General features: G+C 32.1%; 1 long non-coding RNA gene across 2 annotated transcripts; it reads right to left on the reverse strand.

Annotated features, from left to right (window-relative positions):
- Positions 1 to 12,652: 12,652 nt before the first annotated feature.
- Positions 12,653 to 15,232, reverse strand: LOC134851433 (uncharacterized). 2 transcript variants are annotated; one of them, XR_010164227.1, is made up of 3 exons: positions 14,857 to 15,232; positions 13,813 to 14,060; positions 12,653 to 13,182 (listed from the first exon to the last, which is right to left on the reverse strand). It is a non-coding gene; the product is annotated as an uncharacterized LOC134851433 (long non-coding RNA). The 2 variants fall into 2 exon arrangements; XR_010164228.1 differs by having other exon boundaries at positions 13,813 to 14,063.
- Positions 15,233 to 27,962: the final 12,730 nt, after the last annotated feature.

Genomic DNA, 27,962 nt, shown 5'->3' on the forward strand with positions numbered 1-27,962 from the left:
TGAATGTGGCAGAGAATACACACGTACAGATGCGTCGAGACATCGTAAGCACTGTGGCGTTTCCAATTGTCTTTTTTATATATATAGCAGAGAGGAACTCACTTATTATATCAAGAAGAAGCATTATTCTTCTCAACAAAATGTTAAATATGGAAAAGACGCTCAGCAGTCTCAATACACTCCAAGAGAAAGTAAAACTAAAATAATATTAATAAAAAAGATAGGAGAAAAACTTTAAATATGAATTTTTTCTCAATCTGAAAAGTCTATACAAATGTAAAAAACTTGAAAAATCTTTATAAGAACTATACAGTTGTTTCATCATTATTCATGATCTGTCATTTATTTTTTTAATCAAAGATTCTGATTGATGATAAACCAGCAACAATCGAGTTTAAATTGTTGAGAAACTTTCAATGGAAATCGATCCGAAAAGCTTTAACCTACAGTAAAAACTCCATTGGTTGCAAGCTTGCGGAGATTTTTTTTGCGATAAATTTGTAGTAAAAGTGAATAAAATACGCTAATGAGTGCTTATGTATTTGTTGAATTTTTGTGAAAAATTGAATATTTATAAACATCGACTAATTCAAAGGTTTTGCCTTGATACTATTTTAAATTTTACATTGTTTAGTGCATGTAAAAATGTTTATAGAGTAGAAGAATTATGGTTTTCTCTTTTTCGTGGACGATTTTAGAAAAAAAATTGATAATTGACTTAGGGAAGACAAAAAAATATGTGTTTTGCTAACTTTTGAAAACTTCAACCTAATTATATACAACATTCTGAATCATAATATTTACTTCAAAACAGAAATTCAGAGTTGAAACAGCAACATACAGTTATCAGGTTGAGAAAATTTTTTGAAGTTTTTTAGCAGAGGATTTATGGTATTAATTCTGCTTCGTATTATTGAATATTCGTTGAAAGGATACTTTTTACTTTGTAAAAATCAATTTTCAACTAAAATTTTGTTCAAATTGGATTAAGATGGAATATAGAAGATGAAGCAAAAACTGAGAAAAGACTAATTTGAAAAAAAAACTCAATTTAATTCAGTAAGAATTTTGAGATATGTTTTTTTAATTCAGCTGATTAGTTATATCTTGAGAAAAATCCAACATAGAAGTGCAATGTTTGGAACGTTTTTTATCATTTGATTTGTTAGGTAATTTTAAATGAAAACTCAGATGTTTTGAGAGATATTTGAGACTCAGATATTTTTGCAAAGTAAACCAATTCCGACATCTTTTGAAAGATGATACATGAAAATAATATGAAGCATGCTAAAAACATCTAAGCAAACAACAAACTGATACTTTAGCAGAACCACATATAGGGTGTCTTAACTATATGAACTTTAACATGAAAATTTTCAATTAGACACACAGTAAAGAATTTGTTTTGAATAGCTTCAATTTTTTCTCAATTAGAAAATACGTAGAACTAAAGTTTTTTTTGCCTTAAAAATTTGGCAAAATGATTCAAATGTTACAGTCTGCACCTTGACTTCCTTTTCTAACTCAATTTTTTTATGAAGCGTTCTTTAGAAGTATTTAGATGTTGCAGAAGTTAGGAAACAGGCCCACTTGCGTATTTCTACTTCCGAAGGTTTTCAGATTATAAACGATCAAGGTGCTTTTGATTTTTTCTGAAAAATCAACGTACGAAAAACATTTTTGTAATCTTACTTCTCACATTTGCTTTTGAACGTTTCAACTATCACCAATTTTTTCTCACTTTTGCAACAAACGTGATAGTTAAGGATCTCAAAAGTTGTATTTTGCTTACATAGTTTACTCTAGCAACTGAACAAGTGAATCTAAAAGAAAACATGTCATGTAGAAAAAACAATGTAAAAATCAAACGTTATCAGTTATAATATTAACTCTGCCAGCAAATTTTTCGTTCAATTGAAAATATTTTCCTCCTAAACTCTTCAGTTCTGGTTAAATTTTCTTGCAACTTGAACTCAAAAGCGAAAACTTGTGTTAATTAGGATAACCTTAAAACATTTCAACGGAAAAGTTATGCAAATTATATTGTAGAAACAATATAAAGAAGCAAATATGAAGAGATAATCATAGGTTATGAAAAAGATTTTGTTGACTTTCATACAATGTCTAACACACTTTCAACAAAAATTTACCCCACTTTTATTCAATTATAGCGGTAAACTGTTCTTTTTTATCATTGTTCTGAAGATAACTGTTAACGTGAAAAACTTCTCGGAAAATGTAAATTTTGTACAAATTTTTTGTTCAAGTCTCGAAACACACTCCAAGAGAAATTTAAACTAAAATATTCATTATTAAAAAACATAGGAGAAAAACTTTGAGTATTTTTTTTACTCAATCTGAAAAGTCTATAAAATGTGAAAAACTTGGAAAATCCTATTAAGATCTTAACAGTTGTTTCATCATTATTCATGATCCAACATTTATTTTTTTAATCAAAGATTCTAATTGATGATAAGACCAGCAACAATCGAGTTTAAATTGTTGAGAAACTTTCAATGGAAATTGATCCAAAAAGCTTTAACCTACAGTAAAAACTCCATTGGTTGCAAGCTTGCGGAGATTTTTTTTGCGATAAATTTGTAGTAAAAGTGAATAAAATACGCTAATGAGTGCTTATGTATTTGTTGAATTTTTGTGAAAAATTGAATATTTATAAAACATCGACTAATTGAAAGGTTTTGCTTTGATACTATTTTAAATTTTACATTGTTTAGTGCATGTAAAAATGTTCATAGAGTAGAAGAATTTTGGTTTTTTCCTTTTTTCGTGGACGATTTTAGAAAAAAAATTGATAATTGACTTAGGAAAGACAAAAAAAGATGTGTTTTGCTAACTTTTGAAAACTTCAACCTAATAATATACAACATTCTCAATCGTAATATTTACTCCAAAACAGAAATTTTGAGTTGAAACAGCAATATACAGTTATCAGGTTGAGAAAATTGTCTGAAGTTTTTTAGCAGAGGATATATGGTATTAGTTCTGCTTCGGATTATTGAATATTTTTTGTTGAAATGATACTTTTTTCTTTGTAAAAATCAACTTTCAACTAAACTTTTGTTCAAATTGGATTAAAATGGAATATAGAAGATGAAGCAGAAACTGAGAAAAGACTACTTTGAAAAATAAACTCAATTTTTTTCATTAGGAGATTTGTGATAATTTTTTTAAAAATTAGCTGATAAATTATATCTTGAGAAAAAATCAAACATAGAAGTGTAATGTTTGGAACGTTTTTTGTCATTCGATTATTTAGGTAATTTTAAATGAAAAAACAGATGTTTTGAGAGTTTATTTTTGCAAAGTAAACCAATTCCGACATCTTTTGAAAGATGATACATGAAAATAATATGAAGCATGCTAAAAACTTCTAAGCAAACAACAAACTGATACTTTAGCAGAACCACAGGTAGGGTGTCTTAATTATATGAACTTTAACATGAAAAATTTCAATTAGACACACATTAAAGATTTTGTTTTGGATAGCTTCAATTTTTTTCAATTAGAAAATTACGTAGAACTAAATCTTTTTTATTCGCCTAATAATTTTGGCACAATGATTCAAATATTACAGTCTGCCCTTTGATTTCCGTTTCTAAATCAATTTTTTTATGAATCGTTCTTTTAGAAGTATTTAAATGTTGCAGAAGTTAGGAAATAGGCCCACTTGCGTATTTCTACTTCCGAAGGTTTTCAGATTATAAATGATCAAGGTGCTCTTGATTTGTTCTGAAATATCAACGTACGAAAAACATTTTTGTAATCTTACTTCTCACATTTGCTTTTGAACGTTTCAACTATCACCAATTTTTTCTCACTTTTGCAACAAACGTGATAGTTAAGGATCTCAAAAGTTGTATTTTGCTTACATAGTTTACTCTAGCAACTGAACAAGTGAATCTAAAAGAAAACATGTCATGTAGAAAAAACAATGTAAAAATCAAACGTTATCAGTTAAAATTCAAAATTTCAAATATTCGTTGAAGTGATATTTTTTTCCTTCTAAAACTCATCTTTCATTTAAAATTTTGCTCAAATTGGATTAAGTTGCAAGATAGTAGATGAAGGAGAAACTGAGAAAATATTATTTTGAAATAGAAACTCAATTTAATTCATTAGGAGTTTTGAGATAATTTCTTGAAATTTATTGATAAATTATTTCTTGAGAAGAATTATATCCAACATAGAAGTGGTTGCAAGCTTGCGGAGATTTTTTTTGCGATAAATTTGTAGCAAAAGTGAATAAAATACGCAAATGAGTGCTTATGTTTTTCTTGAAATATACATAGTTTACTCTAGTAACTCAACAAGTGAACTTTAAGGAAAACATGTACAAAATACAAAGTAAAAGTCAAACGTTATCAGTTCTAATTTTATCTCTGCCAGTAAATTGTTCGTTCAATTGAAACTTTTTTCCTCCTAAACTCTTCAGTTCTGATTGAATTTACTTGCAAGTTAAACTCAATAGCAAAAACTTGTTAAGCAGGATAATCTTAAAACATAGAACAATTCTACGGAAAAAATATGAAAATTATATTGTAGAAGCAACAGAGAGATAATCATGAGTTATGAAAAAGATTTTGTTGACTTTCATACAATGTCTAATACACTTTCAACAAAAATTTACCCCATTTTTAGTTAATTATAGCGGTAAACTGTTCTTTTTATCATTGTTTCGAAAATTACTGTTAACGTGAAAAACTTCTCAGAAAATTTAATTTTTGTACAAGTTTGGTTTAATCATTTTAACCATTGAGAAAAAACTGAAGAGGAGTTGAATCATGGAGTTTGATCTAGAAGTTTTAATGAATATTGCTCTTATTGTTCAAGTAATTTGAGATTGTTTGGTGAATTCTCCCTGAACTGAACAAAAAAAACCAGTTAATTACACAAAGAAAAATTAAAATGGAAAATTTTGGATAGTTTTAATTAACTTTTACTTTACTTTCTCAGAAATTACGAATAATTTTCCCGAGAAATTGGAAGTTTCAATTTTGATTCAGCTAATATGAGCTGTCATTTTAATGTTCAGAGCATTATATAACCCGCTTTGTACCTCAAATTAGGGTAAATTTTAACGTATTTCGAAATTTTGAGAGAAAATTGTGGAAAAGTCTACACTTTTATTCAAAGTTTTGTATCATTGTCTCGACATGATGCCAATTAAACTATAATTTGAGCTTAATTTTAAACTCTGCGCGTAAAAATTTTTTTTCAACTAGATCAGATGCGACCAAAAATTAGCCAAAATCTTGAGATTTTTGCAATTTCTTCCAAAAACTTTCAAATTTTTGCATTTTTTTCCGAAAACTTGACTTTTTTCAAAATTTCAGTATGTTTCAGCATAGTCTCAGATGAATTGAGTACTGTTTTAAAAAGTAAGAACATCTAATAAAATAGTTATTAGGACAAATTATATCAAATCTTATCATTACGAGTTTTTAAGATCATTTTGAGTTTATCAGTTAAATTAAAAATTCTAATTCAAAAATGCAGTACGGAATATTGACCCTTTCTATTAGCATCCCCGCAGGAAACAAAACGGCATTAAAAAGTAATTTAATCAAACTAAACAGAAAAATGAACCTTTTTTGTCGTAAGCAAAAGCTTTCAAAAACACAAGGTTTGAAAAAAATTTTATTCTTGGAGAAAATTTTTGTGGGAAATCTATTGTTATCGTCGTATTCATAGAGAAAAATTCAGTGGGAAATCTATAGTAATTGCGTCAAAAATTGTACACTTCCCCTAAATTTATTGAAATCGATATTTTGATTTTTACAGTTCTGACAGCAGGTGGAAATTCTTTTCAATTTTGCTCCATTTTTCTACAGAAAATGGTCTGTCCAAATATGCGAAACTCAAAGTTGATTTTTTTTCGCCATTTTCTATAAGTTTCTTGGAAGTTTTGAAACATAGAGTTTCAAAAAGATTAACTAATTTTTCGTCAGTGAAAAGGCTTGAAACATGTTCAAATTTGCGCTACAAAAATATAATCCGCACTATCTTTTTCTCAGCTATATAATTATTTATCGATTTTGCTTTTTGCACAATTTTCGTAGGCAAATAGAGAATTGATATTATTGGAATTACATAAAGAGAATAGAATAGTAAAAGATGATATCTAGAGAAACAAATCTCACCTGATGGGTCACTCCATTATAGTTTTTCAGTTTGCTACAAACGTTTTTAAAGTGGTACTTGAAGTTTCTGTTGATACTTAAAACTTAATGCAAATTATGAATTTTCACCAGTCAATGTAATTTTTTTGGAACCCGTTTTTTGACAAATTCTCTGAACTTATATTTAAAAGACTGATTTTTTATTTCTGATTAGTTTAATACTTGCGGACCATTAATCCACACGCTTTCTCTCAAGGTAAAAAATTGCAGCGAGAAATGTTTCTGAAGCACTAAATTTTGAGTTTAACAACCAAAATGGCACACAGGCTAATTTTGAGAAGAATGAAAAAATCAATAATAAGCAAAAAAAAAAGAAATCCAACTTTTAAACCCTAAAGTACAGCTCATCTTATTTCCAACATACTCGGTTGTGTCACCTTTCACTAATCAAACTGATAGTTTTTGAGTATATTATGATCAACGCAAAAATTTTACGCATGAAATCAGTTAATTAAAAGAAGCATGCACGCATGAAAGCTTACTTCGAAAACTTTACTGCTGATTTGCTAGTTATCATTTACTATCAAGAAAGCATAACATTCTAATGAAGGTCTTTTTCATTATTTTTGGAGAATGATTTAAGAAAACTTATTGATCGATTGTTTTTTTTGCGTTTTTCTAGGAACAACCCTTGTGAAAATAAACAATTTCGGCAGTTTTTGAGTCCATCCTGAAACTGCAATGATTAAAATTTGCCACTATCAAGGTACTTGCTTACATCACATAAAATAACTTTGAGCAGAAAACAAGAAGCTGACAATTCAGTTTTTCCGAGTGTTTTCAATTCATCCAAAGTTTTCATTTCAAAACAGTTATGCTGCTTTAGTAGTAGTCCAATTTTTTCAAGGAAGCATACCATTAAACCAAAAAAGGACTGAAAACTGGCGTAGAAATTTCACTCATAACATTGCTGAAACCATCATGATATATTTTTATAAGATAATACATCAGTCGGCAATAAAATGTCTTGCTCTTTTTGCTTTCCTAAAATTACTATTAATAAATTGAATATATTTTCTTGCTATCTCTGCAATTTGAAGTTCCAAAATGAAAAATTTTCTCTTTCACTCCCTGGGCGTTTTTTGGTTCCTACTCACATTACTTAGAGGATGAAAGGCTTTCAAGTTGTACTTAATCACGTTCTGTCTCAGAAAATTGTTGATTAAATCCAAAATAGACAATCGAAAAAAAATCTTTCGACGAGTATTTCTCGATTTTCATAGTTTTTACCTCCAGAAATTTTACTCGATTTGTAAAGTTTAAAGTACTAGAGGCTGTTTCTCAAAAACAACTTATCAGGTTTGCAATCAACGCCCTTCTTTTAGAATCAGTAGATTCTTCTACGTTTTTAATTCTTAAAATAATCTCTGACATCATCTTTTTGCGTTGGTTGAGTCCTTAAAATAAGAGAAGTAGAGGCGAATGTTCATCAAATCAGTTGGCTATCTTCTTGCTCAGGAGTTAAGAACGTTGATTGTAACATTTACTGGTTTCGTACAATTGTAGTTTGAAACACCGTAAATCAAAATTTGTTTATCACGACTCTGCAATATTGCTGAGTCACAGCATTTTTTTCTGTGCTCAAGGGCGAGACTAATGATTGAGCGGATTATTTTTTTACATTTCCATCCCCAAGCATTTTAATGAGTTTTTTTTGTCTACTCTGCATAAAATCTTCTGGGATTATTGGTTTGCAAACAAAACCTAGTTTTGTATTTGATCTTTTTGCTGGAAGATATAGCTCAGTCCGCCGGTCTTATTCGTAAAAGACTCTGCGTTAAGTTATGACCACATTGAAAGGACTTATTTTAGTTTTAATTAGTTGGTAGATTGTTAATTAGTTGGCAATTGCAGAAATAATTGAAATACTTCTAGGAATTAGATAAACCATACAGGGGTTTCTTTTCTGCATTTCATGTGCAAAAGCAACAAGACTACTCGTATCAGGGCGAAGCCCTGAATGTTCCGGCTGCCTTTTAAGGTTTATGGAGCAGCAGTAATAACATAGAAAAATTTAATGAAATAAAATAAAATGAAATTTTTTTTTCTCCAAAATTTGAAATTTTTTATGAAAATCATCCCCTCACACGCCATATAAAGTACAAAAAGATAGATTTCGTTCCTTGTAACAAATCAATTATGGCAAATAAGCTTCTTTTAACCAATTTGGAACGATTTCTAAGAGGGATTAACTCTCCGCTTACGCGTTAATAGCGCAAAATATATCGCGCGTTAATTGTCCCAAATTGGCCAAAATGGCAATCTTTAAACCCTCATAAATTTACGAAAAATGATCATAGGTGAAATATCTTTTCAATTGGCTATCTTCTTGCTCAGGAGTTAAGAACGTTGATTGTAACATTTACTGGTTTCGTACAATTGTAGTTTGAAACACCGTAAATCAAAATATGTTTATCACGACTCTGCAATATTGCTGAGTCACAGCATTTTTTTTCTGTGCTCAAGGGCGAGACTAATGATTGAGCGGATTATCTTTTTACATTTCCATCCCCAAGCATTTTAATGAGTTTTTTTTTGTCTACTCTGCATAAAATCTTCTGGGATTATTGGTTTGCAAACAAAACCTAGTTTTGTATTTGATCTTTTTGCTGGAAGATATCGCTCAGTCCGCCGGTCTTATTCGTAAAAGACTCTGCGTTAAGTTATGACCACATTGAAAGGACTTATTTTAGTTTTAATTAGTTGGTAGATTGTTAACCCACCCCGAGCACAAATATTCCGTTACTTTCGTATCGAAAGTCGGAACAATAATGACCTCTGTCAGTTGGAATTCGTATCGTGTGCGAATGGGTTGTCTGGATGCATATCTGTCCCCTCTGAAAAGTCTTATGGATATCAGAAAAGTTTGCTACACCTGATTCCACATTCAAGTTGAAAATTTTCAAATATGTTGTCGTTCCAAAAGTATTGTAAGAAAAAAGCAAAAAAAAAACGATACTTCAACTCAGTTTGCGAAACTTCTGTACAAATGTAACAAAAATGCTCGTATCAGGGCAAAACCATGAATGTGCTGACTGCAATTTAGTTTCTACAGGGTAATTTAAATTAAAATATTTAATGAATTTTATGAAATGTTCAAACAAATACAGTTTTGAAAGTCATCTCTCGGCACTCTTTGTGATAACAAAGCTTAAAGAAGGATGCTTTTCATTTTTTTTGTAAGTTTCATTAAATATTTTAATTTAAATTACCCAATAGATTAAAAAGCAATCGGAACATTCATAGCGGCTTCCCCATGTTTCAAAATATCAAAGAACAACATGATATTTTTGCATAAAGCAAGGTGTACTGATAAGTGCCTCTGCATAATATTGCTAGCATACTTTATAAAAAGCTTGATGTGAATGTTTCAGCTCATTTGTGCGGAATTAAGTTTCGAAAACTTGAATTTGTGGGATGAAAACTTATGATAGAGAGGTTATACCAGAATTAAATTTTTGAATGTATCTGCGAGTCTTGATAAATTTGTGAATAAAATTTCACAGGGAACCGAATGAAAAATTTGATGAGTTTCTAAGCTAAAGGTAACCCGCTATGATGCTCCGTGAATAATAACGGTTTATAATCATTTTTCGAGGCCTGTCTCCATAAAAATCTAAAATAATCAATTATAACGGATTAATAATTGATTATAAACACAACAAAAAAAAAAGAAATCAGTTAGAATCAAAATAATCTTTTATTATAGGTTACAATGGATTATATTGGATTATAATGGGTTATAATAAATTCTAATGAATCATAAACTGTGTTACACAAGAGCCTGGATTTCCAAAACAATTCCGCCTATTTTCAAAACTTGAACAAAGCAACCATTAAATCATTTGGATTGTAAATTCTGTTGTATTGTTTTTTTCCTATTTTTTGTACAATTTTTTCTCATTAATATTGATTTGAGTATTGCCGCCCCTCGCTCCTCGACCACTTCCTGAATCTTTCTTCCTCCACTTACCACCCCCCCCCCCCCCCCCCCCCACCTAGTGCCCCTTAATACACTTTTACACTTGCAAACCCGCCCCACTATCTCGCCACATATTCCACTTACCCCCAAACCCCCAGCCCCCCAAAACGTGTAAAAAGTCATAAAAAAAATTACTAAAAAGAGGGGTTTCGTCTCGATTTTAATGATTTAAAAAGCAATTACAATTTAAATAAAGAAAATTCCAGGTGTTTTTTTTCAAACAAATTGCATATGCCAGTTTGAACGAAGTTTGTTTAAACTATCCAATCGGTATTGACAGCTTGAACTACAAAAGATATTTCATCCGTGATCAATTTTTTTAGCCTAAAAGAAATTTTGGCAAATTTGAGACGATTAAATGGCGATAATTTTTGTGCTGATGATGAGCCTCGTAAATTGTTCCAAATTGTTTTGAGGTAAACTATTCTGGCTGATTAATACTTTGCAAACCGCTGATTACTTCACTTTTTACTCAACACAGGCTGTGGAGGATTGGCAAATTCAAATTTTTTCATATTTTTAAAATTTTCTGCAAGCCCAAAGGGGCAATTGGGGTCTGAGCTTTGCTTCGCCTTGAAATGAGAAGTGTTGTTCTCTTTCAACTCGAAAAATTTAGGCTTCTAAAACCTCGTCATTTCCACAGTATGACTGTCGAAGTTTCTGAACGGATAAAAAATCATTGCTAACAAGAATACGTACCTAAAAAAATCCCACACAGCTGATTCTGTTTAAGAAAAACATTAAAATTAAAAAAAAAACGTTTTCAGCCCGAAATTTTAGCGATTTTTTCCATACTTGATTCTTGTTCACCATGGAAGCAAAAAGAAACTGAGCACGCTCTTCAGGAATCCTTGAATGTTGAAAAGGAACAAAAAAGATCATTTCTTTGAGTAAAGTGCAAAAGTTTCACCAAAGAAGTATTTAGCGGTTGAAAAGTGCACGAACTTGTATAAGCGGTAGCATATTTTGTGTCGAAGTTTCGACTAATCTAATTTGGTATTTCATTTTATTGAACTTCATTTTAGTATTTTCAATTAATCTACGTGGAATAGAGAAAATGCTAACAGTTAGAAGTTTCTCCAGGCTACAAAGAATGTATCAATAATGAAAGGATCGGACAATATTATGAATGAGCGTCATTTGTAATGAACGAAATTATTGTATAACAGCACAATGCCGGCCAATTAAAACATCCCAGCGGACTCGCAGAAGAACATACCCATTCATCAGCCAAAAGTTCACACCTCACTTCTGTACCACAGTGCTTTAAATTAACTTGGCTGCAAAAAAAAATAAACAAACCCCAAACTTTATATGGGTAGTTTCAATCAGAAACATAAATCCTGAAAGTTTTTCCAGTTTGTATTGAAAAAAAAACAAGACTGCTCGTACCAGGGCGAAGCCCTGAATGTTCCGACTGCCTTTTAAGGTTTATGGAGCAGCAGTAATAACATTAAAAAATTAAATTAAATAAAATAAAAAAGGAAATTTTTTTTTCTAAAATTTGAATTTTTTAATGAAAATCATCCCCCCACACGCCATTTAAAGAACAAAAAGATAAGTTTCGTTCCTTGTAACAAATCAATTATGGCAAATCAGCTTCGTTCAACCAATTTGGAACGATTTATAAGAAGGATTAAATCTCCGCTTACGCGTTAATAGCGCGAATTATATCGCGCGTTAATTGTCCCAAATTGGTCAAAATGGCAATCTTTAAACCCTCATAACTTTACGAAAAATGATCACAGGTGAAATATCTTTTCAAATTTAAGCTCAGGACAGCAATACCTTTTGAATGATAAAAAAAATTCCATCAAAAATTGCTAGTTAAAAAGTCGAAATTTGTCTGAAGAAAAAAAAAACCCACCCCGAGCACAAATATTCCGTTACTTTCGTAACGAAAGTCGGAACAATAATAATGGACAAAAACGAAATTTATATTGGTGCAATGCGCTTGCAAATTTCAGATCAAAATTTCCCCTGAAATATGCTCTTCTCAAAGAAAACTGATGCGTAGATTTTTGAGGACGACACGACTATTTCGAAACTGATGGTTTTGAATAATCAGACAGTGAAATTGGATTGCTCATAGAGACGCTCATAACCACTTTTGGCAGCGACAAATTGCACAAAGTTTGAGTTCAATATTTTTCCCGTTATTTTTCTAGAGATGGGTGCTCCGAGAAAGAACGCTTTTTTGAGAAATCAGAAAGCGGGCAGATTCATGCAAATTTGTCTATTTTTTGTTTATGTTCCTCTCCTAAAAATTAGTGTTCACTAGTGCAAAAGCGTATCTAGAGAAAAATAAGATCAATAGTCTTAAATTCAATTTATTTGAACAGACTGAAAGGTGCGATATCTTTTGTGTTTTAAAGACTTCAGGTTACTGAGGATGGACTGAAATTTACGTCTTTCTCTCTCCCTGAACTTAATTTCCGTACAAAAAGCAGTGATTTATTTATCGGTTGAATTACCAATTACAGTGGTTTTCATTATTTTAAATTATCTTAGCTATTGCATGTTTGTGGGCCTAGCAAACAGTAAGACAGGCCATCAATTGAGATCCATATGCTTTGATACCTTATTGATTGACAATCGAAAATTAGAATTTAGCTTTCATTGTCCTTCCATGCCAACTAAAGACTTCTCGTCTTCTAAGTCAATCAACGCTGCTAACTGCTGGTATAGGCGGCAGTAGTCTCATCTGATTTTCACGTTATTCTCCTCTTTCTTGGTCACAAATCCAGGGCTGCTCACGGCAAATAACATTGTGTTTGAACCATTTGAAAGTTAAAAAATCCCCGGGGTTTTCATAGGGTATCTCGATGTCGAAATCATTATGGTCAATGCCCAATATATAATTGAAACCAGGAGGATGAGATCCTACAAGGTAGGGATGACTCTGTCTTTTCAATTCGCCAATTCCGAAGCCGATCTTTGTTATCACATTGAGCCTGCATGTATTCAAAAAAAACGCCTGGATGTAATTCAACTCTTTTCCTGAACAAAAAAATTGAAATTTCTATGACATTGAAACATTTAGAAAGGATAATAGACTAATGTCAATTTAGACTTTGTATGGTTATGTGAAGCAGTTTTTTGAAATAATGTGAATTATACTCAAAAAAAACCCAACGCGAGAATTTTTCTGGAGAAAAATGTACTAAGATCAAGCAAGCAAAGTACAGGGAAATTCAAAAAAAAGCTGTTCAGTAAGTACATATTTTATCATGTTGATTCTTTTTTACAGAAACCTATTTCACATCAGAAAAAAAACGCTCTCAGGCGTTCCTGTTTTTAGGAATACTGCACATTACAAGACTGATTTATGTATCTTGTGACTTCTAATCAGATCACGCACCAAGGACGCTCTCTTTGAAAAAATGTGCGCCTATCCAGTGCACAGTTTGACCTCGTAATGTAGATACATCAAAAACTACTCAAATTTGGTTGAAAATTGCATCCAAACCTCATCAAGTTCAAAAAATTTGCACGTTCTTTAAAACTTTTTGGAGGAAAAACTTGCTGTATTTTTCTAACAACCAGCTTGATCGTTTTTAAACCCTTATTGAATTTTGTTAAAGAAGTTTGTTACGCTGAAGATTAAAAGAAGTTGAATGATGGCTTAACCTTGCTCGGAATAATCGGTGAGTTTCGAAGCATATTCGGCTATTGACATCATCATTCGGGCAAACCCGTGCTCCCTATACTTATGACTTTGTCCTTTGCAACATCCAAGAGAACCGTAGAATAAATTGTGTGTTTTGTACATTGGATGAAACATTTCGTGACACTCTCTGGCTATATTTTGCTCCATTGTTCTTCTAAAGTCCAAGCCGGCAAAGTTGAAACCAACTGCCCTCCAGAGGTTGTTTTCTCTGCTTAGAAACGACCAAAAAAATATTCTCCAAAATGTTTTTAGGTTGTGAGTAATTCTGAGACAAAAATTATTTATAAAATTTATTTCGACAAAAATTATAAAATTTGATTTTTTTTTCTGATTTATTATCAAATAAAAGGAGAGTTGGTTGATCTACAAATAATTGAAAATCGTTCATAGTTTTGTCACAATTCAATACTGTAAAACTCAGAGGTGTTTGGTTTTTTAAAAACCGTGATACTTCACCATGGTGTTTGACGGTGTTTGTCAAATCAAGACAATCGGCAAAAATTTTTCATTTTTTTCAAAACCAGTCGATTTGTTAGTTCCTGGTCTCTCAAAACCCATCGAAATCATGTTTATCAATATTTCTACGCGTGTTTGAGATTTCTTTTTTGTTTACAGTCCGAAAGAGACGTTTTGGGGATTTATTTATTTTTTTCTGTCAAAGTTTTAGGAAATAGAGCCATTTAAGCGTGTTGGTTCTATGCTATCGCCTCTACTCCCTCTCGTAAGTTAATTTTCACTTTGGTATCGTTTTTCAACTTGTACTGCGCGTGCCATATTGATGTGATATTACAAAGGTAGCTTGCTCATCATGCCAACTTCAATTAAGTTGTGATGACATCATTAAGGTTTTTGTTGCAACTACTCTGATATAAGATGTGTGAAAAAACATAGGGTAGGGCGAGTTTTAGATTGCGAGTATGGGGATTTCGAGGTAAAATAAGAGAGGTGTAAATAAATGTTAGAAAAAATTGATCTTATGAGTAAGAGACTCTTATATTTCTCACATTTGATCATCGTACTCGTAGGCTATCACGTCCAGAGTCAGTCGGGTTTCAAAGGCACGCAAACAGTAGAGCTGACTGAATTGTCGGCAGGAGTCGGCACTCTCAACCCAGCTTCGCCATTGGTTCCGCAACAAGGAGTTCCTCTGGTTTATGGTAGCTCGAGACCAAGACAAAAGAGAATGCTTGGTTGGTATCAAAAAAGTTTGTGAAGTCCAATTGAGGTTTTGTATTGGAACATTTACGATTTGGTCAGGAGTTGCCAATGTGTATAAATACTGGTAACACAGATTTTTTAATATGAAGTTACTTGATAAAAATGAACGCCAAGCTGTCATTGGTATATCGTCATCGTCCAGCATTTTGGTTTTATTTTATATATTTGATCTTTTATAGTTAAGTAAAGTTTGTGTTTACAAAGCACTTTTGTTTGTTCGCAAAGCTTTAAGGCTATGGAAAAAGTGATTTAAAGAGTTTATACAGTTTAAGTCGAATTTTTTTAAACTTTCTTAATTTGGGTACTTTAGAAAAAAAACATAAATTCACCTCCACTCAAATGTTCCCTCAACATTCCGTCAGCATCACGCGGGCTCAAAAGATATGATACAAATCCCATACGCGGGCTCAGACTATTCATATACCAAGGCAAGATTGCTCGTATTAGGGCGAAGCCCTGAATGTTCCGACTGCCTTTTAAGACCTATGGAGCAGTAATAACATGAAAAAATAAATGTAAAAATTTTTTTTTTCAATTCAAGATTTTTGTGAGAATCATACCACCACACGTCACATAAAAAACAAGAGATAATTTTAGCTTTTATTAACACATCAATTATGGCAAATAGCCAGCTTTAATCATTTTGGAACGATGGCTAAGACGGATTAAATCTCCGCTTACGCGTTAATAGCGCCCGAATTGGCCATCATCGCACCCTATAAAATCTCATAACCTTATGAAAAAAAATCACAGGTTAAATACCTTTTCAAATTTGAGCTCAAGATATCAATACTTTTTGGCTGATATAAAAAAATTCCGTCAAAAATGCTTAGTTAATAAGTCGAAATTTGTCTAAAGAAAAAAAAACAGAAAAAAAGTCGGAACAAAACTAAAAACGGTTATTAGTATTCCTCCAAAACGTTCAGATTCACACAGATTCCTTGTTGGTTATTTCTCTAGAAACAGCAAATTGAGGGAAAGTAGTGAACTTTTTCAATTAAAATTTCGAAGAAACTGCACTTTGGAATATATCAAAAATTATCAACAATTTTTAATATTTTATATGCCGCAATTTTTTTCGTGAGGGTTTCCCGTGAAGAAAAATTATAACGCATCAGCAAGCTAATACAAATCCAAGACGTGGTTACTTTATTTCAAGACCTTATAAGTTAAATCTACTTAACTTTGGTAAGAGGATTCACAAAAATTAGCGCGTTCACAACACTTTTTTGTGTAACTATAATCACGGGACATAGAAGTTGAATTTTCTAGTTTTGAAGCGATAAATTCAACAAAACTTTTCAAGCTTTTGCCGTTTTTTTGTGACTAAAAAGACTGGATGAATTTTTGAGATGTGAGAAATGAAACTGTTTATCACAAAAAGCCGGAAAAAAATTAAGGTGTTTTTTGACCATTTAAGTAGAAAGCGTCAGAGATGTGCTCATATTGCCAAACAGTCGCCCAAACGTCAAAAATAGTCAAAAAATAATGCAAAAAAACGTTAAGACTACGAATTGTGATTTTTCAAAAACTTTAAGAATACGAAACTCATCAAATATAGAAATATGGCGATTGTTGATAGAAACGAACCTTAAATTTCAAAATATTTTCAATTTCTTCCATTTACGAAACAGAAAGCGTTAAGCGATGCCCTTTTCTACTCTTATGGTTGCAGGTAAAATTATTGTTTTTTTTCATATTTTATATCTAAGTTTTTTTAACGTTTAAAGTTTGTGTGAAGCTACGGTTGTGCAAATCGCACACTGGTTTAAAGCCGCAAGTATTAAAATAAGACGAAAAAAAAAACATATCAAGCAGAAGAACATTAAAAGAGTCGTTGCAGTTTATGTAATCCATTATACAAACATGATTTAACAATATCAAACGTTAATTGTTTATCACTGAATTTTTTATTGTGCAAAATCTTTGGTTTAAATTGGAATTTTAAGAGCCGAAGTTTTTCAAAATCAGCAGTTGCTCAAAAATTGGTTCAGAATTTCCAAAAGTAGCAAAAATTCGTTTTCTTCAGATTCTTTTTTACAAAATCTTTTACAATTCACTTAATTTTCTACAGATTCTAGGCACCAGTATAATGTTATATGTTTAAGTGTAGAAGCGCGACCAAAAAAAACTTTATTTTTTGCCGGAGCAATCCAAAAAAGCCGAAATATTTAAGTGAATTTATATTTTCACTTTGAGCGAAAAATTATCAAATCGGTTTTGAATTTTATACTTAACGCTTTCTCCCCTCAGGGATTCGACCCTCTGCCGACCCAAAACGTCCCGCTTATGTCCTAATTTGAGATATCCATTTTTGGCCGACTGACCTTAAAACTTTTCTTAGGGGGCCTTTGGCGTCAATATATACTAAACTTGAGGGGGAGCCCGCGCCGAAAACACGCAATTTTTAGGTCAAAGTTTTACAAAAAGTCCCTAAACACGCCTTTTTTAAATTAGATTACGGCGCACAAAATATTTTGTCGAAATGGGTCTTTATAGTGACTAAGGAGAGCTTATAAAAACAATTTGGTCGACCGAATTTTTTTAATGAAAATCCGCCACCCCCTTGGAGAAAATCCTAGATCCTCTCTGGTACTAGATCCTCTCTGGTACCAATATGAATACAATTTATAGAGAATGAGTGCGTTTAAATAAGAAAAGCAAAATTTTTTCTTGCATTTTACGGTGAATTGATTCAATTGTAAACATTTTTCACGCGCAAAACATTCCAAAAAATTAGTAAACATTTTAGTTTAAAAAACGCAATAAGTTTCAAATTATTTAGTATTGTAACAATTTTTTCAATCAAAAAACAGTAACTCGACTCATCCATTCGGTTTGTTTGCTATTTATTTCAAAGGGTTTGCATTCATCAAGAATTCGGATTTTGCCAGCTAAGCTTTCAAGCGAATTCTTTGCAATGTTAAGCAAATCAGCGGGAGGAAACAAGCGTCAACAACATAAAGCGGTCAATGGCTCGAAGGTAAATAAGATCTAAACACAATCCTCCAGTCAAAGAGTTCCTGTGCACTTCATTGATTGAATTAAAATGAAACCTTTTCTAAGGGGGAAAAATGTTGTAATTAGTATGTTTTTAAAGTTTTTCAGTTAATTTCAAGGTCGTTGCATTTTATTCGTACCATTACTGGTCTCCGCTGCTTCATAACCACAAATCCAGGGTTGATCTCGACATATAACATTGTACTTGAACCACTTAAACGTCAGAAAATCTTCTGGATTTTCATACGGTATCGCGACATCAAAATCAACACCTTCAATTCCCAAAACGTAATTGAAGCCAGCAAGGGGAACAGTACTCAAATAGGGATGACGGTCTCTTCGCAATCTTCCTCGTCCGAAGCCAACTTTTGTGATGACGTTGACTTTGCATCGAAGTTGAAAAAAGGATCGAATATAGTTCAACTGTTTTCCTGAAGGAAAAAGCAATATATACATTCAATTCTGAGATTGCTTCTTTGCGATCAATACAACTTTATTAGCATCTTATTCTAACTAGAGTTTTTAGAGCAATACGGTGAACGATGAGCATCACCCCCCCCCCCCCCCCACCTCCCCTCTCTGTCTAATCTGTCAAGATCTTACTTGAGCACAGTTTTCAGTGGCACGCCTTAATAAAAATCTGCCTTCTGCGATAGTTAAAGGGGAGTCGTTGACACAACAATTGGCATTGTATTGTCTTTTTTGAAAATTGAAGTCATAAAACTGATCTGGGTTCGTTACGAGAAACAAAAGGCCAAGCAGATAATACAAAAGTATAAGCCAAGTACTCATTGAAACTGAAAAAAAAACCATTTTTGGAGGAAAAATTAAAAACAATCACACTGCTAAGCAGGCGACTTCTGGTGTGAAAGAAAACGAACACAGCCAGATTAAGTAATTTGATAATTTTTTCCTGATGCTTAGGAATTCGTTAATAAAAGCTTAGATGATTTTTTTTAAAAGAAGACTGAATTTTTTTTAAAAAAGAAAACAGCGCTCTTTATTCACATCAACAGTACTCAAATTCCTTATCTGCTCCAAATTTGTCTTTAAGGCTGAAACTACAACCCAGTTTTTCGTTACACAATAACAAAAATATTTGAATTATATGGCCGAAAATACGAATATCATATATCTTCCAAATCCATCTGTTATTACTGGAGTGCGGTCTGTATTTAGACAACCGCGTATTCATACTCGTCGGTAAGCAGACAAATACCAGATTAACCAATCAGAATCGAGATGAGAAAGCAAATTTACGATATAAATTTTAACTTTAATTTACCATCTACATTACAACAGTAATGAATACTATTATAAGGCATGGAGGGTGACCCAAAGAGAATTTCATCTCATCGAGTGGGACATGTCTAACTTGTCTCGATTCTGATTGGTTAATACAATATTTGTCTAAATACTGACGAGTCTGAACACGCGGTTGTCTAAATACTGCTACGTAACCGTTATTACTTGAGGTGCCTGATTTTGAATGGACAAAAAATAGCTGCTATAGTTTTTTCGAATTTCAGCGGTTTAAGCAGAAACGGGCTGTTTTTCAAATGGTTGTTTTTTTTTGTATTTCAAAACCAGAACATTCATTTTATCTATTTTGAACAAGGTTTTGCGTCGAAAAGTCCTGAATGATATCAATGATTTGGACTTTTATCGCAAGATCCTGACATATCGTAAGATGTCACATCGTAAGATCCTAACATTTGGTTTTTACACATTTGGACCATACTTGTTGCTGGCATTTATCAAAACAAAAGGTCCAGATGTGTAAAATCCAAATATCAGGTCCCAAAGTCCAATAGCTAATAATGAAAATTACCTAACAATTGAATGTTACCTAGCAAATGTCAGGTCTATGCTTTTTTTAAAAATGATTAGTGTAGTAGGGTGTTAGAATTGTATAAGAAATGGTTACTATCTTCAGGCAAGTACTAATTGAACTTTTTTTAAAAATTTTATAGTACGTTTTTACGCGAATTCTTCAATTTTTAACTGTTTTTTTTTTACTTGATCTTCCTTAATTTTTGAAGCATTCTATTCCATTTTTTGACAAATATTCTAGCAATCATGTACTTAACCATCGCTCACAGTAATTGATATATTGCCTAATGGATTCTTTCTTTTTAAAATTTTTGGCCTTTTTTAGCTCGTGCAAAAACTATTGATTTTTCAGGAAACATAACGACACCTGTTTCTTCAAAAACTCAGACGTACGATATTTTAAATTTTTTATAAGAGGGGAAAAACCGCTATCACTACAACGTGGAGAGACTAAGGACTTTGGAAAAATACATGTACCAAGAAGGAAGCTTAAGCTGCATGATCTTTATTTACCAAACTGCCAGCGTTTTTGCTCAGAAATTTATTTGGTAGGCTTTTAAAACACATTTAATGGTCGTTAATAACACCAAAAAATCGCGCTGAATGGTTAGTTTTCAATTCCTTCATTCGAAGTTATTGAATTTTTATGAAAGTTAGTTTTGCCCTGTCTGCATATGCATGGGTTTGTTCTTGGACAAAATAACAATTAAGACTTAAAAGCAGCTGATATGTTAGTTTTGACAAAAGCTAGATAATTTTTTTTTGCAAACTCAATCGTTAGAACAATTTTCTCATTTTTTAAATGAAATCATTCACAGATAGTATGAAACAAAACAAAACTAAGCACCGTGACTGTTGGTTTTCTATGATCAGCATAACTGTTTATCTACAAATAATGGTATCACAAATCGCTAGAGAATTTCCAGCTCTGATTGAAACACCATTTGATTTCAAAAATGTTGGAAGTGGATCAAAAATAAAAAGTTTCGCAAGGTCAGCTCGGCTCTTTTTCCTCTATTGTCAATTTGTTGATATCTGATTTTATTATAAGCATATTAGTAAGGTTAGGTATATAATAAATCGAATAATTACGTTATCAGAAAAAAGGTATAGTACGTTGTAAGGAAACCACAGTTCGCATAACTCAGTTTTGGTAACACTGAGTGGTAATCTCTACACTGAGTGGTATTACAAGGATCTCGGTTGGTTAAATATTAAAAGTAAATGGAGTATACAATATGTCAAAGTGCCACAAAAAAAAACAAAGAAGAATTTGAGGTTTTTTACACAAAGTTACTAAGTGTAGCCCTATTTTTTAAAAATACTGCAGGCTTCAATTTCACTAGTAGCAATTAGACCATTTTGATTTGCAGCAAGTTCGATTAACCCATTGTCATTTGGGTGAACCATCAGTTCTAAAAGTAAATCCAAAAAACAAAGTTTTATAGTTGTGAAAGTCAATTAACGCAATATTATTTAGACGTTATATTGTATGAACTTTGTTTTGTCTAAATCCAGTATTACATTAAAAAACAGTCATTTGATTTTTATAAAAAGCAAAAAAAATCAAGCTATCGTGCAAATAACGGTTGGTTTCAATTAGGAAGTAATCACACAAAAGTAGCCTATTGCTGTAAAGGTAGCACAGAGAGTTCCGACCGCAACTGTTTTAGCACAAATTGCTCTTTTAAAAAGCGATGAGCAAAAATCAAAAAGAGGAAGCAATATTTTGAGCGGAAAACGCTTCAAGAAAAAGTTTAAGCACTCGTTATGAACAGCCGAATAAAATAAATTGTCCAACAGAAAAGCGAATGAAATTTGTCGTTAACTTTTTGTCATTTAATAGCAAAAATGTATGCAAGTAATTCTCACATTACCCGACATTTTGATGTACTTATTTTTAAGCAGCACACTCAAAGCCTTAGTTTCGTCCCTTTCATATAGACAATTATTGGAATTAGAAGTAAAAGTGCTTTTTCTCAGAGCAAAACCAAAAACTTTCACCATAAAGTACTTAAGTACTTAGCAAGATCAAAAACGAATCTCTATAAATTCAAGCAAAAGCCTTAAAAACCAAAATAATTTACAAAGAGACGAAAAAAGCTTCGCGCCACTAGCGATACAAGTTTGAAATTTGAACTATTTAGTGAGCACATATAACTAACAAGCATGTCATAAAGATACTCACATGGATCGAACTCACGCGCCCTAAAGCACCTCGAGGAGACGTCCCATAAGGTAGACTTTTACAGAATAAGTCGAGGAGAAAGAAAGGCAAGATTTGGATCACTTGTCAAATATCAGGTGAACAAAACAAGAAATCCGCTTGAAACAAAAATTTAAATAAAAAACTATTTCTATCAAAAAATAGAACTAGCTCTGAAACAAAAAACTAACTAAGACAATAGAATGTAAAATTCGCATCGAAAACAACTTTACTAAACGGAAACAAAACCAAACACATCTTAGCAGAAACCCTTTAAGCTGAAAAAAATTAACAAAATTTATAAAAATTTATTAAGTCCCGCTCACCATTAGCACACACACACAAACACACACACACACACACATTATATATTTATATATATATATATACATATATATATATATATATATATATATATATATATATATATATATATATATATATGTGTGTGTGTGTGTGTGTGTGTATGTATACATACACAAACTTTATTCGCCCGTCAAATAAAACAAAATCAGGCCAATATGCCCATATAAAATAGGTCGAAACCTATTAAGCCAAAAAAAAAGAAAAAAAAAGCCAAGAAAAAAATTCTAAAAAATTAAGATTCTAAAAAAAATTATTAAGTCCCCCCTCACCCTCAAAACATACGCACATAAAAAAATTCGCTCCTCGTACGACGCAATATGATGATATATTATAGGCCCAAACTTATTAGGTCGAAAAAAAAGCCGACAAAATTTCAAAACTATTAAGACTACTTTAGAGTAATTAACCTCACACTCTAAACCACACATAAGCTATTAACCTCACACTTAAAACCACACTAAAAAAATTCCGCCGAACGATGCACTATGAGGCCAATAAAATGAAACCTATTAAGCTATTTAAAAAAAAAATGAAAAAAACAACACAGCCAACCAAAAACTCAAAAGTTTTAAGATTATTCAAAAGATATTTAGTACCCTCGCCCTCGAAACACACACAAAAACTTTTTGGCTCGTCGAACAAGACAAAATGCGGCTAGTAAGCCGATATAATTATAATCGGCCGAAACCCGCAACCTAGCGGGAAAAAGAAAATGAAAAAAAAATGAAATTTTAGCGAAACGAGTTGGTAAAACTACAAAAGACATAAAATACAATTCGTACAGGCAGATATTCCAAATCCCAACAAGCACAAAAAAAATCTGTAGCGGCAAATGGGTTTCTGTAGCGGTAAATTGGTTGATAAGAGGCTTCAAGGAAATAAGTCCAGATAAGACGTCATGTAAACAAAGTTGTTTACAGGAAAAAAGTCTAAAATCCGATTGCAACACCTTTGCCTATCGCAAAGGATTTAATACACAGCGTGAAAGCTGCACTTCGCAAACACTAGCCAGAGCACGACAAAAAGCAGCTCTGTAAAGTGCAACAGAAAGAAAAGTAGAAATAAGCCCCGAATTAGTCTTAAAAAAATCGGCTACGTCTGAGCTTCGAACCTGCGACCTAGAGGTTAAGAGTCTTACACACTAACCACTCAGTCTCAGACGCTTAATCGCTCAAAATGTTCAAGATTACCATGTGGAATTCATTGGAAGAGCTTCAATTTAATTCCACACTACGCCCCGACATTATTTTATTTTCTTGAGGACTGGGAAATTTGACAAAAAAACACCAAATTATGCCATTTTTGTTTTACGTCACTTTGAGACGCCGTCGGAACAAAAAAATTTGAAACACGTGCAAAAAGTTTTAGAGGAAGTTAGGCATCAAGTTAAACTCTTGAATCAAAATTTCACAATTACGTTTCCGAAATATTTAGGTAATTTGATAACGCCCGAGAAAAACTTTCGTTTATGATTTCAGTTTTATAAAGATAAAATTATTATTGATTCCTTTTCCATATATTTTGCATTGTTTTTGGGCTCACTGGGTCAAAGAAATTACTTTCATATATGTTAAAAGAAAAAAATGCCTGGCACAGATAATTCCTTAACCTGTTTCAGAATAGTCTGTTAGCTTCACAATGTATTCCGGAAGTTTCATCATCATTTTAGCGAAGCCATGGTATCGGTATTTCTCACATTGCCCATCACAACATTCACTTTGCGCGTAGAACAGGTTATGCCTTCTGAAGATAGGCCGCAACGCTTGATCACACTGGCTTGCTATATTTGCCTCCAAATAGTTTTCTAACTCCAACCCAATAAAGCTCACACGTCTCCAAAAACCATGCGCGTCATTATCACGCCAAAATGAGAAACGTTCTAAATTAAACAACCACTGCTGTTTTTTTACTAATAATTTTAAAAGTTGTGACAAACTTCATTAGTGCTCGCGAGCCAGATTCACATGTGTTCCAGCCACAAAAGATAACAAAATCACGGGATCCAATTATTTTTCCGGGCAAAGCAGCGGTTCTCTGCACAGCTTAAGAACTCATATGTTACTTTGTCATTTAACCCAGGGATAACCTAAAATTTTATTCTCGGACGTCATTTTTAGTCATAAGTCAGTAAAAGCATTAGATCAAATCTGAATAAAGGGACATCAGTTGGATGGCACCCATTAACCGAGTTTAAACATTGAAAAAGAAAATCGATATTAAATGATAACCAGTAACCGATGGAACAATGGTATTCTGTAAAAAATTATCACAGTTGAATTCTTGAAACAACGCACGTGATTTGATGCTGGCAATAAATAACAAAAGTCGGAAACAAAAAAACGGTCAAAGAATGTAAAAAAATATATAAACAAGAATTTTTGTGAAACGCTATTTGATGAAAATGGATAATCGAAACTGAAAGACACAATTCCCTTAAATGGGCTATCGTTTACAAAATCATTAAAAACAAAATCCAAACCCTTAAATAAAATATAATGGAAAAGTGAAAAGAAAACAAGCTTGTGTGTTATACTCTTGACAAAGTAAAATGGAAAGTTAACAAAAGATAGCACATTTTTACAAAAACTACCCGGGTTGACCTCCATACATAAAAAATGGTTATCATACAATTCCATACATGGATTCTATGGAAAAAAAGCTTATCGTAGGATTTCCATTTATGAAAATGCTCTGATAGTGATTTTTCCCATGAACAAATTTTTGGTTCAAAAACTCTTCAAAAAAGTAATAAGGCACTTTCAAATGAGCTTAAATTGATTTTTTTAAAATTTGAAATCATTTTGATTATCAAAACTGTGGATTATTTTCTCGGACAAAAAATGCTTATCACACAATTACCATTTTATGAAAATGGTATGATAAGCATTTTTTTCTTAATTTTTTATTTCGTTCAGAACTTCTTCAAAAAAGTTTTTCGGCAAGTTCAGATGAGCTTATGTGGGTTTTCGATTAAATGAAATCACATTGATCATCAAAATTGTTGTTTAATTTTTTGTTAAAAAAATTCCTATCATACGACTTCCATTTATGAAAATGTATGACAAGCATTTTGACAAGCAAATTTATTACAATGACAAAGTATGATATAACTTGTCAGCAAAAATTGAGGTTAACTGTGACCCTATTGTTAAACTCGAATCAACAGTTGTAATCAAGAAACAGAGGAGCCATGATGTACTTCACAAACATATGCAAAAGTGGATAAATAAGTTTGTGAATTTCAAAGAAAGAATAAAACCGTTGGGACAAATAACTTCAAGAAAAAAGCGTCTGTAGACTTTAGGATCTGCAGAACCACGGACCTCCCTGAATGTACATTTCATTAGAATTGAACAAATTCTGCTTGAACTAACCTGCTTTTATTCATCGCTGAGACATATACAAACAAGACTGCTCCTATAAGGGCAACTCTATGGAATTGTTTTCGCTTCAAAAAAAATGAGAAATTTTTCAAGAATGGAAAATTTCTAGTTTTTCAATAAAAAATTTCGAAATTCAACATGGAACCAGTTTGAAACTAGTTATTTCATTGAAAAATTGTTTCCTTGTAAAATTTTTATATCTAATCAATCACGAACCATGACTAAATCTTACTCTAGCTTGAAACCCTAGTGGTCTTTAGAATTAATAAATAAGATTGAAATCAGTTGCTTTCTTTTTTCTGCTAACTTCGCGATAAATAAGTATATCTCTAAACCTATTGAGACAAGGAAATATAAGAGTAAGAAAAGGATTGGCATTAGACTAGGAGTGTCACGAACCTATCCGGCCAAAAATAGATAGCGTAACAAAGAGACAGCGTACTGTATCCAAAATTACTCGATGAGAAGGCCGCCCGGAGCTAAACTTATCCGGTACAACCAACGAGTCTCTAGAAGACCTTCAACTAACTTAGCTGTAGCAATCATTATACAAATCAAACAGATAAAAATTAGCTTACTTTCACGTAGCAGTATGTCTAATAAAGCCAAGCGCATATTCAAGATTAACTTCCATCACTAAACGACGAAAACCAAATCTGAATCGCTAAGTGAAAATAAACAGAAAAGACGATTGGCCAAAAAATCACTTGTGCAGTAAAACTAATAATACTATACTAACTCGGTCAAACTGAGCCGTAAGTTTGGAAAAAAAACAGTTTTAAAAATTGAGTAAAAATTAGTAACCTAGCAATAATATAACCACCAATACCGACTAGACGTCCATTAAAATTAATCAACCTCAAAACTATAAATCTGAAGTAAATGTTCAAATTTTTTCTTAAATTTTATAAAACATTTACAAAATAGGCGAAAATTAAAAATAGTTTTAATTTTGGTTGTTAAACAACAGCGTTCATTGTCTGATGTTTTTCATCTAAAACATTCAATAAAACATATTGAATAACAGTTAAATAAATTTTTATTTCTATTTCAAAAACTAACTAACTCATTTGAAAAAAAAAATATCATCAAAACTTCTCCTAGGATATTTAATTTTGAATTTTTTCATTTAATACCATTTAAAACCTGGATCACCAAGGCTTTCATTGGATCTATTAGATTTAAACTTTTCAAACTCAACCCATCCCTTTAACTACGTGTCTACCTATGGTGACAATTCACTTTCCAACCTTTTAAACTAACCAAGACTACCTGAAAAATTGTCTTTTGAAAACTCACCATTCAATTCAGGCTAAACAGTGAAGAACTTCGGGTACTCATCCTTAACTTGATTCCTAGCTTTTAGTTGACCCAGGTTTACACAATTTTAGACAAACCCAGGCTTAAACAAAATTAGTGAGCTAAAAGATAGTATCTAACAATCTTTTCTCTGTTCTAATTATACCTGAACCTTATAAACTGATTTACTATTCTCCAACCCTCGATCTCAAATCGATCCCCTTTTAAGTAAGATTCAGAATAATTAAATGCAGTGAACGCCACTCGTTTGAAAACAGTACACATCATTCAAAAAAACTGATCTACTCTCTCCCCAACCCGTCCTGCCACGACCAAGGGATTTAAGCTAACATCACGAAACTAACATTTCAAGAAACTAGAACAATGAACACTTGGATTTTGCATCAAACTTTTATCCTAACACTGTTGTCAATATCAAATAGAGGGAACATGCAAACTAAAAATCATCCACAATTGTCACATTAAAAATTCTCGATACGATCTCGTAAAAACACTACATAAACAAAGAGTAGAGTATTTTAAAGCGAAAATACTCACAACAAAAAACATCACTTATAAACAAAAACAAATATTAAAAAATCCTCTATCAAGAAAACAAACGCAATTTTCGAACCAGGTGCTACAGGAATACGTAAAACGCAACAACTCAAAAATCCAAAAACAACACATCAAACAAAAAACTTAGACGAAAGACATTTATCTGACTCCGAAGCGACAACATCATCTTTCAGAAGTGAACGAAGGATAAAAATAACTAGATCATACCAAAAGTACCTTAAAACCA

Source organism: Symsagittifera roscoffensis, chromosome 7 (assembly GCF_963678635.1).
Source record: "Symsagittifera roscoffensis chromosome 7, txSymRosc1.1, whole genome shotgun sequence".
Classification (NCBI taxonomy): Eukaryota; Metazoa; Xenacoelomorpha; order Acoela; family Convolutidae; genus Symsagittifera; species Symsagittifera roscoffensis.